The 14233-nt window shown below is 33.3% G+C and overlaps 1 pseudogene; it reads left to right on the forward strand.

Moving 5' to 3' along the window:
- The first annotated feature begins 10467 nt into the window (after positions 1 to 10467).
- LOC100930728 lies at positions 10468 to 11704 on the forward strand (annotated as a pseudogene).
- The last annotated feature ends 2529 nt before the right edge of the window (positions 11705 to 14233 follow it).

Consider the following 14233-nt stretch of genomic DNA (forward strand, 5'->3'; position numbering starts at 1 on the left):
TCCTTATCCATTTTGAACAAAGCAAACTGTTACCTGAATTAACTAGCTAGACGGACCTGGTTTATGCTTATCTCACTTCATCAGGTTGACATGATGCATTGAAATTGTCATACTGGCACATTATGGATTTATGAGTGAGTGCATAACTTAGGACTGGGACTGTGGTAAGAGATGGTGGCATTAAAATCAAATCCTGCTTTTTCCATTAACTTACTAGGCTACCCCAATGAAACCTTTGAATGAATCTGTTCCTCAAATTTCATCGGAACAAAGAGCAAAAGAACCCTGGCCTACCTTGTTGGTCTGCTCTGAGCAATAGTAAATACAGATGTTGGTAAAATATTTTGTAAATTTTAAGTGACAGAGATATGTTTAGAAAGAGTCTAAAATCCAAAATATTAACTTTTAATAAAATAAACAGAATATTGTCTACAGTGTTGGCATCATATACGAAACTAGACTTTCCAGATGTGAGTTTACTTAATATTTAGGAAGAATGAAATTTTTGGTTGGATCCATATTAAATGTTTGAAAAAGATATAATTTGCTAGTTGACTGACCTGCCAGAATTCCACCAAAATTTATACACACAACATATGTTTTAACTGTTTTTTGAACTAATGATTATCAGCTGTGATCATGTTTTCCCTCTAATATTTTACTAGATGATACCCATGAATTTCTTGCTTACCTGAGTTTTCATCATTCTGCATCTATGGAATCTTGTCCCTTACAACTCTGACAAGGACTGCTGAGGATCCCTGGAGAAAGTAAGAAAATACTGTCTTTACCCATTGCAAATTCACTGTACATAAATTTTGCTGAGTCCTCATTGCTTTGGCAATTATTTATCAACCCCTATTCCTATCCCCATTTCATGGGGATCCCCAAAGAAAGAAATCTGTAAGTATTTTATATCATTTTCTCCCCTATTTACAATGAAATAATCACACTTGGATTTTTTTTTTTTATATTATAACTTATTCTGCATGTGGAGATAGAAATAGTATTGTAAAAGTTGGGAACAATAGCTGAATTAGATAAAAATATATCAGAAGTCTATAGAAGAGAATAGAAATTTGAAGGTATTTAAAGATGAGTTCTCAACATGAAAACAAAATAGTAAATGCTTGGAAAAATTTTTAAAAATTTTATTTGGCAAGAAAATGGAGCAGTATATATATAGAGTTTTAGACCTAGAGTCAGGAAGAGTTAAGTTCATATCTAATTTTGTGTACTTACTAAATATATGACAACTGGGAAAGTCACTAAATTTCTACCAGTTTCAATTTTCTTTTCTGTAAAATGGATCTAATAATAATATCTACTTCCCAGGGTTGTTGTAAAGATCAAATGAGGTTAATATTTATAAAGTGCTTTACAAACCCTAAAGTTTTATATAAATTTATGTAAAGTTTTATATTCATAAAAAGGTGATTGAGACTTTTCCTAATCACTGTCCCATATCCTAAATTTTCTTCTTTCTATAAAACATTTGTGAGAAAAATCTACCTACATATATTAAAAGATATATATTGTTGATGGATATATCAGTAGGAAACAGATAGGTTCTCACAGGTATTATTTTGTTGCAGACCATATCCTTGTAGTTGTACAATTGACAGAAAGTATAGACAATATAATTTCTTTCTGTTAGCTGACTATAAAAATAATTTGATTCAACAGAGCAAAATGCTTCCTTAAAGGCTCTACTGCAAGGTATCTTCCATGCTTATTTTAAATCCACACAAAATTTCAGTAAGATGCAATATTAAAGGTGACTTAATTCATGCTCACACAAGGAAAAGTTTGTGACAAATACCACACATGTATGATATACATGCATATATATGTACACACACATAAAATGCTATTGAAAGGCACATATATGTCTGTACACACATGTGTCTATACACATACATATGGTATTTGTAATTGTCATGAAATATGTCCAGTGACAAGTATATAGTAAGAGGAATTCCCCATAGAAGCACCATAGATACTTTTCAGATGGTACTGTACAGATCTATTAATTCCTGGAACAATGTAGAGCTTCTTAAATAATTGCTATCATTATTCAAAAGATTATGGTCTAAATATCCAACTAGGAAAAACCAGAGAAAAGAAGGATACCTGTTGTTCAGTTTGAAAGGACAAAATATACTTGGATGGATGGTAATCTATAACTAGAATAAAAAAAGGAATAGAGAGGATTAGATTGTCTTTAGGAAACTGAATTTTTTTTTCATAACCCCATCTCCTTAAGGGGAAAAAAAAGGCTCATTTTTAAAGTATTACTAGTCTTTAAATGATGTTCTCTGAGTAAAAAAAAAATTGAAAGATATCATAGGTCTTTGAAGAATTAAAATTGAAAGAAATCCAAAAGGCAATTAAAAAGTCTATGGTAGGCATGATTAGGATGAAATAGATTACTACCAAAAGATAAGAAGTGTCACAAAGGATATCATTAGATGCATTTCTGGAAAAAAAGATGGACAAGATATGCCTTGGATGGACAGTGATCTATATTAGAACAGAGGAAGAGGAATAGAGAAAGTTGGATTGTCTTTGGGAAACTGTGAAATGTTTTTTTAAAAAACAATCCTTACTTCCTTGAGGAAAAAAAGTTCGTTTTGAAACATTAATATTCTTTAAATGATATTTGCTGACTGAAAATTCTCTAAAGTCTTTGGCTTGGTCAAATGATTCAACTTCAGAAATGGATATGACTTATCAGTGGCAATAACATTAAAGAATATGCATTACTCTTTGTTCTTGCTGCACCCTAGAGGCTATGGGAACTATCCATCTGAATTGAAATATTGTCTTCCTCATTAGAATATAAGCCCTTTGAAAGCAGGAATTATTTCTGCTTTTCTAATTGTTATCTCTCACTCTTAGCAGATCACTTTTCACAAAGTAATTAGTCTTCTTTTGATTAGTCATCTTCTTGGCTTCCTTTAAGTCTCAAATAAAATTACAAGTTCTACAGAAAGCTTCCTCTCAACCACTTTTAATTCTGATGTCTTCCCTCTATAAATTATTCTTTATTATTTTTGAATATAGTTTGCTTTTTTTGTATTACTTTGCATGTTGTCTCCCCCATTGGGTTGTTAACTGCTTGAGAGTAGGGACTATCTTTCATCTCTCTTTTTTTTTTAAATCCCCAACACAACATAGTACTGGTATATAGTCGGCACTTTATGTTTATTGATTTTTGATTGAATTAAAACTTTTAAAATTCACTCATGAATTAATATTCATTCATCTAGCATGTATTCAATGTTGAGAGCCGTAAGAGGGCATTCATAAGTTGATTAACCCCTTCCTTCACATCCCCCCTCCCTGTGAGGAGTCAACTTCTAAGAGGAAATGAATAAGAAAATTAGAATACTTATGATGAAAATCAAGTAATTACAACCTGGCATGAGGACAAAAGAAATGTGGGATAAGAATCATTGGGGGGGGGAACATGGTTTGTGATATTCATAATTATAGGAAATCTCCACTTTAATTGAATAACAAATCTATTGAAGTATCATTCAGAGCATGAAAACATAAGCTCCTTTATCATAGAGTATTATGTATTATAACTGACTGCATTGTGTTTTTGATATACTTTTAAGTTCTAAGAAGATAGAGACACTATCTAAACTTCATATCTTTGCTTGTGCTTAGCATAGTGCTCAATAAAATTGTTGCTATTGTTTATTTATAATTCCCCTTTTCAGAAGTTACACAAAATTGAGTGTTTGGGATGGGGTTAGAACAAAAAATTTTTTAGAAATAAATTTTATGGTTAGATGATCTTTGACTTCCAAGATTATATAACCTCTGTCACAAACATTCTCTTGTGTTGGATAGCAGAAGTTATCATCAAGACAGCAGAGCCAAGATGGCAGAGAAAAGACAGGAAGTTGCCTGAGTTCTCCCCAGTTTCTCTCAGAAATATTAAATCAAGTCATTAACAGGTTCTGGATTAACAGAATATATAAAAAGATAGAGCGAAACAATTTTTCATCTTGATAAGTTATTTTTAAAATGTATTTTTAAAAAACTTAGAGTATAAAAATAAAAAATTATGTGTCCAGAATAACATGAATTAAAAATATGAAACAATAAATTACTATTTCAAGAAAGTAGATATAATAAATATTACACATTGTGTTCAGAATTGTCCATCTTCTCTTTGCTTCCTTGTAGGCTTTCTTTTGTTCTCTGCTGTGCAATTTTCATTTTATTTTTTTTTCTGCCTTTTCTCTTCCCCCCAATAGGCTACAATTAAGCACAGATATATGTGTGTATAAATATATATATATATATATATATATATATGTACGCATACATGCATGCACATACATAAACCCATGTCCAAATACACATACATATGCATATATAGGATATAGCTATAGCTGTCTATAATTGTACACATATACATTCTTATGCATCTTTGCAAAGCTGTACTACACTTATTTGTCATCTGTTTCTTTAAAGGTGGACTTCTTAGGTTCAAGTCTTTACATATTTTTCAAATTTTACCATTTCATCATTTCCTATATCACAGAAAATTTCAACCACATACTATCTAGTTGTTTTAAGTAGTCTAGAACAATATTGATTAATATGGTTGACATACAGTGTATTTTCCCTATTTTTCTCTTTTTATTGAAAATATTTTAACTTTAACTTTGAGCTGATTTGTTACTATTTTTTCCTAATATATTCTACTGCTGATCATTATTATCATGTTTGTGTATATCTCTTGTTTCTATCCCTGCAGACTCTTCTATTTTATTTCTACATTCGTCCTAGCTTTGTTATTACTTAATCTACCTCCCAAGATCCTTTCCTTATCCTCTTCCCCCTACCTTTTCTTCCTTTACCTCCATCTTTATTCCATTCTCATTATCTACATACCTCATCTAATTCTCATTAATTTATATACCCTTCCATATCCCCCTTATTCTATCTCCTTTCCTTTTTTCTTAATAAATTAAGAAGACTTTTATACCCTTCTAGATATATCTATATCTATCTACTTCTATCTATATATCTCTATTTATATGTATTGTTCCCTCTTTAATCTATTCCTAATGTGAGTAGGATCTCAGAACTACCAGCCTTCTTTCCCTATCTAATTCTTCTCTGTCAGTTCTTGCTCTTGATACTCATTTGTATAACATAATTACTCTTTTTATGTTTTCCTACATGATTTTGCTTGCTTTTAGAATCACATCATACCCAGCTGTATCATGGTCTTTATTTTGAACTATTCATTTATTAATGACAATCTTAGATATATGGTTTATATTCCTATGCATAAAGCAAAAAACGTTTGTCCTTATTGAGTAATATGTGATATTTACCTGATATTTTTCTTGAATCTTATTTGTCAAATTTTCTATTAAGTTTGGGTCTTTTGTAGCAAAATCTTAGAGATCTGACAATTCATTGGATGTCCATTTTTTAAAATTCAGGATTATGCTTAATTTTTCTGGGTAAGATATTTTCAGTTGCAATCTTAATTCTTTTATTCTTCAATATATAGAGTCCAAGACATGTTTTTTTTTTTTTTAATATAGACACTCCTAGATCTTGTGTGTTCTAATTGTGGTTGCATCACATTGCTTTTTTTCTTGTTGCTTACAATATTTTCTCCCTGACCTTGAGTTTTTGGAATTCAGCTATAATGTCCCTGTAGGATGTCCTTGTAGAATCTCTTTCAGGTTGTGATTAGTAGATTATTTCTATTTCTATTTTATGCTCTTGTTCTAAAACTTTGCAAAAAATTTCTTTTTTTTTTTTGTATTATTATATCAATATTCTTTTTTGGTCAAAACTTTCAAGTAGTCCAATTATTCTTATGTTTTCTCTTATTTATCTGTTCTTCATATCTGCTGTTTTTTGTGAGATGTCTCACATTCTTTTCTTTTTCATTCTTTATATATTTTAGTTTTACTATTTCTTGGTCTCATAACTTTGCTATTTTCCCCTTGACCAATTCTGGTTTTCAAAAAAATCATTTTTTCCCTTAAGATGGAAGATCTCTTTTTCTTGTTGGTTGACTTTCTTTACACAACTTTTTATTTTTATTTTTGGATTCTCCTCCTCCTCCTCCTCTTCTTTCTTTTCATTTTCCTTCTTTTTCTTCATTCTCTCTCTTTTGATTTTTAAAGTTCTTGTATGAATATCTTTTTGGGTAGGTGACTAGTTGATACAACTCTTTGGGGTAGGAGAGGCTTATTTCCTTATCCTCCCCTGCAGATGAAACCTGGTATTCTATATTCCCACAGTAACTTTCTATGATTGAATTCTTCTTCCTTTACCTGCTCATTTTGTAGCAGGGGTATGAGGGATAGTTCCTCTGACTTCAGGTCTTCCCTCTTGCCTGGAACCCAAAACTAAGAACACAATCTTCTTTTTTTTTTTTTTATTTTTTTTTTTTTTATTTTTATCTTATAATTTTATTAAAGTTATCAATTATTTCTTTTTTTTTATACATGACCAAAACATTATTTTGATGTATAAAAAGAATCAGACTCTGAAATATTGTACAATTAGCTTGTGAAGGAAATCAAAAATGCAGGTGGGCATAAATATAGGGATTGGGAATTCAATGTAATGGTTTTTAGTCATCTCCCAAAGTTCTTTCTCTGGGCATAGTTGGTTCAGTTCATTACTGCTCCATTGGAAATGATTTGGTTGATCTCGTTGCTGAGGATGGCCAGGTCCATCACAACTGGTCATCATATAGTATTGTTGTTGAAGTATATAATGATCTCCTGGTCCTGCTCATTTCACTCAGCATCAGTTCGTGTAAGTCTCTCCAGGCCTTTCTGAAATCATCCTGTTGGTCATTTCTTACAGAACAGTAATATTCCATAATATTCATATACCACAATTTATTCAGCCATTCTCCAACTGATGGACATCCATTCAGTTTCCAGTTTCTAGCCACTACAAAAAGGGCTGCCACAAACAATCGTGCACATACAGGTCCCTTTCCCTTCTTTATAATCTCTTTGGGTTATAAGCCCAGTAGTAACACTGCTGGATCAAAGGGTATGCACAGTTTGATAACTTTTTGAGTATAAGAACACAATCTTCTTGTGAGTACCTGAAGTAAGTACTGTTTCTGCCCCATTGCTTCATACTCACCTGATATGTGCTGTTATTTCATACCCAGAGCCATATCTTGGCAGCACAGCTGGGCCTGCCATTCCTTATCAACAGACGTTCCCTTAATCTCAACTCTCCATATTGTCTGAGAGGTGAAAATTTCTAAGGCTAGGACCAAAGTTACCTCCCAAACTAGACAGCCACAGGGCTTACCTCTTGCTGTTTCAGTGAAACTAGCCTGGAGCTGTTTATATTTCACATGGGCCAAACCTGCATCCTGAAATCTTTGTTTGGATATTCTTTGATTGTTTTAGGAGGACAACTATTCTGCCCTATCTCTTATTCATTTTAATTGATCATTCATCCTGAGGTGCAATTTTGTCTCCTTTATGGGGGAAATCTAGAGAGCCTGGAATTTTGTGATGTACTTTGCCATCTCCCCAGAATCCTTTTCTCAGTTTAATTAGAAGGACTTCCAGAAAGTTCTATCTCACTTAGGTAAAGGGGGAACACAGCCTAGTGCAGATATTGTCTGGACCAGCCAGTGAAAAGCTTTTAGCTGCTGCAAAAATAAAAAACTAAGCTTCATCTTATTCGCCTCAGATGTGGCTAATGGCATAGCAGGCCAGCTGTGAGACCCCAGTGTGGCACACAAGCTATCAGCCTGTGAACCCCTAATGCAACAGATGTGACTAGGGTAAGCCACCACAGTGCCATGAACAAGCTATCAATATTAGAGACTAGTGCATAAAGTCAGTAAATAGGCCCCTGATCCCTGGCACAAGAAGCTGGAGAAAGTGCCTCCTGTGCCCCAGGAACAGAGCTCAACTTAAAAAAAAAAAAAAACAACTGATCCACCCATTCTGTAGAACAATTTGGAACTATGCCCAAAGAACTATAAAACTGTTCATACTCTTTGATCTAGCAGTGTTTCTCCTGGATCTGTATCCCAAAGATATCATAAAAAAGAGAAAAAAGGACCCATATACACAGAAAAGTTTGTAACAGCTTTTTCTGTCGTGACTAGAAACTGAAAATTGCCTCTTGGATGGGGAATGGCAGAATATGTTAATGGTACAGGTAATGTAATGGAATAGTATTGTTCTATAAGACATGATCAGAAGGATGATTTCAAAAAGACCTGGAGAGACTTCCATGAACTGATGCTAAGTGAAGTGAGTAGAATCAAAAGAACATTGTACACAGCAACAATAAGAATAATGATGATCAACTGTGATGGACTTTGCTCTTTTCAACAACAAGGTGATTCAGATCAATTCCAATAGACTTGTGATGGAGAGAACAATCTGCATCCTGTGAGAAAACTATGGGCACTGAACATGGGTCACAACATATTATTTTCACCTTTTTGTTGTTCTTGTTTTCCTCTAATTTTTCTTCTTTTTTGATCTGATTTTTATTGTATAGCATGACAAATGTGAAAATATATTTAGAAGAACTGCACATGTTTAACCTATATTGGTTGACTAGCTTTATAGGAGAGGGGAGGGAAGAAGAAAAAGATGTAACACAAGATTTTGCAAGAGTAAATGTTGAAAACTATCTTTGCATGTACTCTGAAAAAATTATTACTAAAAAGAGAGAGATAATCAACAGTTTGGAAAAGGAAGGACAAAAATTGACTGAAGAAAAGAAGTATTAAAAAAAAATGAAAAGTACAATTAGCCAAATGGGGGAAAATAAATCCATTAAAGAAAACAACTTCATAAAAAGTAGAACTAGCCAAATGGAAAAGGAAGTACAAAAAGTACCTAAAGAAAATTCCTTAAGAATTAAAGTTAGGCAAATGGAAGCTTATGACTCTGAGACATCAAAAATCAAACAAAATCAAAAGAATGAAAAATGGAAGAAAATGCAAAATACTTCACTGGAAAAACAACTGACCTGGAAAATACATCCAGAAGAGATAATTTAAGAATTAGTGGGCTATGATTCTTTTTGTATAGCAAAATAACGGTTTGGACATATATACTTATTTTGTATTTAATTTATACTTTAACATATTTAACCTGTATTGGTCATCCTGCCATCTAGGGGAGGAGGTGGGGGGAAGGAGGGGAAAAATTGGAACAAAAGGTTTGGCAATTGTCAATGCTATAAAATTACCCATGCATATAACTTTTAAATAAAAAGCTATTAAAAAAAAGAATTACTGGACTACTTGAAAGCCATGATAAAACAAAAGTCTGGTTAGCATCCTTCAAGAAATTATCAAGGAAAACTGTCCTGATACCACAAAACAAGAAGATAAAATAGTCACTGAAAGAATTCATCAATCACTTCCTGAACAAAAATTCCAAATGAAAATTCCAAAGAATATTGTCATAAAATTCCTTCAGGTCAAGAGGAAAGTACTTCAAGCCATCAAAAAAAAAAATCAAATATCAAGGAGCCACAGTCAGTATATAAGATACCTTCTACACTAAAAGATAGAACACACTTTATATTCTGGAAGGCAATTCCAGATTATAACCAATATGCAACTATCCTGCAAAATTGAACATAATCTTTCATGGGTAAAAATGGATATTCAATGAAATAAGAAACTTTCAAACTTACCTGATGAAAAGACCAGAGCTGAACAGAAAATTAGATCTTCAAATACAAGATTTAAGAGAAATGTTACATGTTTAACATATTCTGGATTACTTGCCATCTAGTGGAGAGGGTGGGGGAAAAGGAGGAAAAAAATTTTGGAGCACAAGTTTTTGCAAGAGTGAATGTTGAAAATTATCCATGCATACATTTTGAAAATAAAAAGCTTTATTTTAAAAAAAGAGAAAAAAAAAGTAAAAAAGAGGTGTTAAAATGGAAACAGAAAAAAACAAACAAGCATTATTTTTCAATAAGGTTGAACTATTTGCACACCTAAATAGGAAGATATTTGTAACTTTGAGAACTCTATCTCTATCAGAGCAGTTAAAATGAATATACATAGAAGATATGATTCTAAGTTGATTTGATGTAATCATATAAAAAGTTAAGGGATTAAAAAAAGTATTATACTGGAAGAAAAAGAAAGCAGGAGGCTTTCCTTAATAGGCTATCCTTAATAGGATAAATTATATCATAAATTACATCATCTGAATTAGTGCAAAAGACCTATTAAGTAGAGAGAAAGAAGGGATTGGGTAAGTCTGAATCTTATTCTCATCAGATTTGATGTGGAATAACATACCAAACTCAATTGAATATTGACATTTATCTTGGCCTATAAGAAAGTGGAGAGGGAAGGGGAAAGAAAAGGGAGGGAAGTGGGGGCATATTGTTGCTAGCTAGCTCTAATCATCTCCAGCCCTGCTGCTGCTGCTGCTGCTGCTCTGGCCAATGGAGAAAGCCAGCACGCTACCTGGTTTTGAAAAAGAAGAAAAATCGTCCTTATATGATAACTTGGGAGTGGAGACCAGTGATTCAAAAACAGAAGGCTAGTCCAAAAATTTCAAACTGCTACAGTCTCAGCTGCAAGTCAAGAAGGCCATTTTAACCCAAGCAGAGTCAGAGAACAAAACAAAGTATAGTCCTTGTTCCAGTGATTGATCTGATTGGCAGATCATAGATACTCCACCTTATGTTGCAGCAGGCTTAAAGGAGCCTGTGGCTAGTAGATTTTCTGCAGGAGAAGTTTTGATTCCATTAGCAATAACTATGAAACCATGTTTCCTAGTGATTATGAGAAAGTAGTAAAACACCAAAAGGAGAAATTCCAAAGACATCAGGGAGCTGAAAAGCAAAAAGAGATTGAAGAAAGAGAAAAGAGGCTTTATAAAAACAGGCATGAAGCTAGTCTTTTTTGAGAGATCAGATGCAGATTCTGATGAAGATGAAGATTATGTATGAGAAAGGAAGAAAGAAAGTATAGGAAATGCTGCCATTGCACTACCAACTTTTCTTGTGGAAAAAAACAAAGAATTATCCAGAAAGTTTCCATTTGAAGAGGAGTTAAGACCTTGTTCACAGTCTTCCAAAGCTGTTATTCCTCCCCTATGTATGATGAACAAAAAAGACCATGATCCTCAACAGGGCTCAGTAATTCCTTCCTTGCTAATATGGGTGGTATCATTGCTCATCATACAGAAGGATAATTTCTGAGAAGGTCAGGGTCTTGGAAAACATGATCAAGGATTGATGCTACAGAGAAAGATGCATCTAACAAATCAGATTCAAATGCATTAATTGAGATCCTTAAATGTCCTACTGAAGTGGTTCTGCTAAGGAACATGGTGGGTGCTGGAGAAGTAGATGGGGATCTAGAAGGTGAAACCAAAGAAGAATGCGAAAATATGGCAAAGTTGGAAAATGTGTAATTTTTGAAATGCCTAGTGCTCCTGATGATAAAACTGTATGAATATTTTTAGAGTTTGAAAGGGTTGAATAAGGAATTGAAACTGTTATTGATCTGAATGAGAGATATTTTGGTAGATGCATAGTAAAAGCTTGTTTCTACAACTTGGATAAATTCAGAGAATTGTATCTGGCAGAGCAAGCCTCATTTTATGAACTCAGAAGACAATTTCTGACAATCCGGAGGCTGAATGAAAAGAGGAAAGAAGGCAAGCCTGCTTGATTATCGGGTACAAAGAATTTTGGAAAGGACTCCAAAAATTCATGTTGACCGATCCTTTTTTTATTATTTTGTGTTTTTTTTTATATACTATAAAATCCTTTAAGCAAAAAGGAAGAAAAAGGAAGGTTATAATGAAAGGCAAAACACTGGTAAGGAGGGACAGGGTGAAAGGAGAAAGGAAACTATAAACAGGAAGGAAACAGGGTGAAGGGAAATACACAGTTAGTAATCATAACTTTGAATGTGAATGGGATGAACTCTCCCAGAAAATGAAAGTGGATATCAGAGTGGATTAAAGGTCTACAATGTATTGTTTATAAGAAAACATTTGAAGAACAGATAAAAGGCTACAACATTTTCTTAAAGAACAAAATAAAACACTAGTCCAAAACATTGCCTAAGAAGGCCTGTACTTCTTTCTTTTCCTTTTTGACCACTTTTTTTTTGCAATTCTTCTAAATTTATTTTCATATTTGTCATGCTGTGCAAAAAAAAAATCAGATCAAAGGGAGAAAAACACAAGAAAGGAAAAAAAAATCAACCAAACAACAACAATAAACATGAAAATACTCTGTTTTGTTCTATATTCAGTCTCCATAGTTCTTTCTCTGGATGAGAATATCACTTTCTATCACAATTCTATTGGAATACCTTGATTCATTTCATTGTTGAAATGAGCCAATCTATCACAGTTGATAATCATACAATTTTCTTGTTACTGTATACAATGTTCTTTTAGTTCTGCTCATTTCACTAAATATCAGTTCATATAAGTCTTTACAGTTTTTTCTGATATCAGTTTGCTCATCATTTCTTACAAAATAATATTAATTCCATCACATTCACATACCATAACTTATGCAGCCATATTCTAACTGAGGGGCAATTGTCAGTTCCTTATTACTACAAAAAAGAGCTACTACAAACATTTTTGCACATATGTGTCCTTTTCCCTTTTTATGATCTCTTTGGGATATAGAACCAGTAGAAACACTGCTGGATCAAAGGTTATAAACAGTTTTATAGCCCTTTGAGCATAGTTCTGAATTGTTCTCCAGGTTGGTTGGATCATTGCACAACTCCACCAATAATGCATTGGTATTCCAGTTTTCTCATAACCCCTCCAAAATTCATCATTATTTTTTCCTGTCACCTAGCGAATCTGAGGGGTATGAAGTAGTACCTCAAAAAGTCTTAATTTGCATTTCTCTGATCAGTAGTGATTTAATTTTTTCATCTGAAAATTGTTCATAACATTAGGCCATCAATTGGGGAATGGCTTGTGTTTGAGTCAGTTTTCTATATATTTTAGAAATGAGAGTTTTATTAAAAACAGTGCCTATAAAATTTCCTCCCTTATCTTTCTGCTTCCTTTTTTTTTTTTATTTTTTTATTTTGCTGAGGCAATTGGGGTTAAGTGACTTGCCCAGCATCACACAGCTAGGAAGTATTAAGTGTCTGAGGCCACATTTGAACTTAGGTCCTCCTAACTTCAGGGCTGGTGCTCTATCCACTGTACCATCTAGCTGCCCCTTCTCCTTCTTTTCTAACCTTGGTTAGAAATGTATTGGTTTTATTTGTGTAAAAAAGCTTTTATTTATTTATTTATTTATTTTCAATGTTTCTTTTTTTATTATTATTATTTAATAGCCTTTTATTTACAGGTTATATGCATGGATAACTTTACAGCGTTAACAATTGCCAAACCTCTTGTTCCAATTTTTCACCTCTTACCCCCCACCCCCTCCCCTAGATGGCAGGATGACCAATAGATGTTAAATACATTAAAATATAAATTAGATACACAATAAGTATACATGACCAAAACATTATTTTGCTGTATAAAAAGAATCAGACTCTGAAATATTGTACAATTAGCTTGTGAAGGAAATCAAAAATGCAGGTGGGCATAAATATAGGGATTGGGAATTCAATGTAATGGTTTTTAGTTATCTCCCAAAGTTCTTTCTCTGGGCATAGTTGGTTCAGTTCATTACTGCTCCATTGGAAATGATTTGGTTGATCTCGTTGCTGAGGATGGCCAGGTCCATCAGAACTGGTCATCATATAGTATTGTTGTTGAAGTATATAATGATCTCCTGGTCCTGCTCATTTCACTCAGCATCAGTTCGTGTAAGTCTCTCCAGGCCTTTCTGAAATCATTCTGTTGGTCATTTCTTACAGAACAGTAATATTCCATAATATTCATATACCACAATTTATTCAGCCATTCTCCAACTGATGGACATCCATTCAGTTTCCAGTTTCTAGCCACTACAAAAAGGGCTGCCACAAACATTCGTGCACATACAGGTCCCTTTCCCTTTTTTATAATCTCTTTGGGTTATAAGCCCAGTAGTAACACTGCTGGATCAAAGGGTATGCACAGTTTGATAACTTTTTGAGCATAGTTCCAAACTACTCTCCAAAATGGTTGGATTCGTTCACAACTCCACCAACAATGCATCAATGTCCCAGTTTTCCCACATCCCCTCCAACAATCATCATTATTTTTTCCTGTCATCTTAG

Source organism: Sarcophilus harrisii, chromosome 6 (genome assembly GCF_902635505.1).
Source record: "Sarcophilus harrisii chromosome 6, mSarHar1.11, whole genome shotgun sequence".
Classification (NCBI taxonomy): domain Eukaryota; kingdom Metazoa; phylum Chordata; class Mammalia; order Dasyuromorphia; family Dasyuridae; genus Sarcophilus; species Sarcophilus harrisii.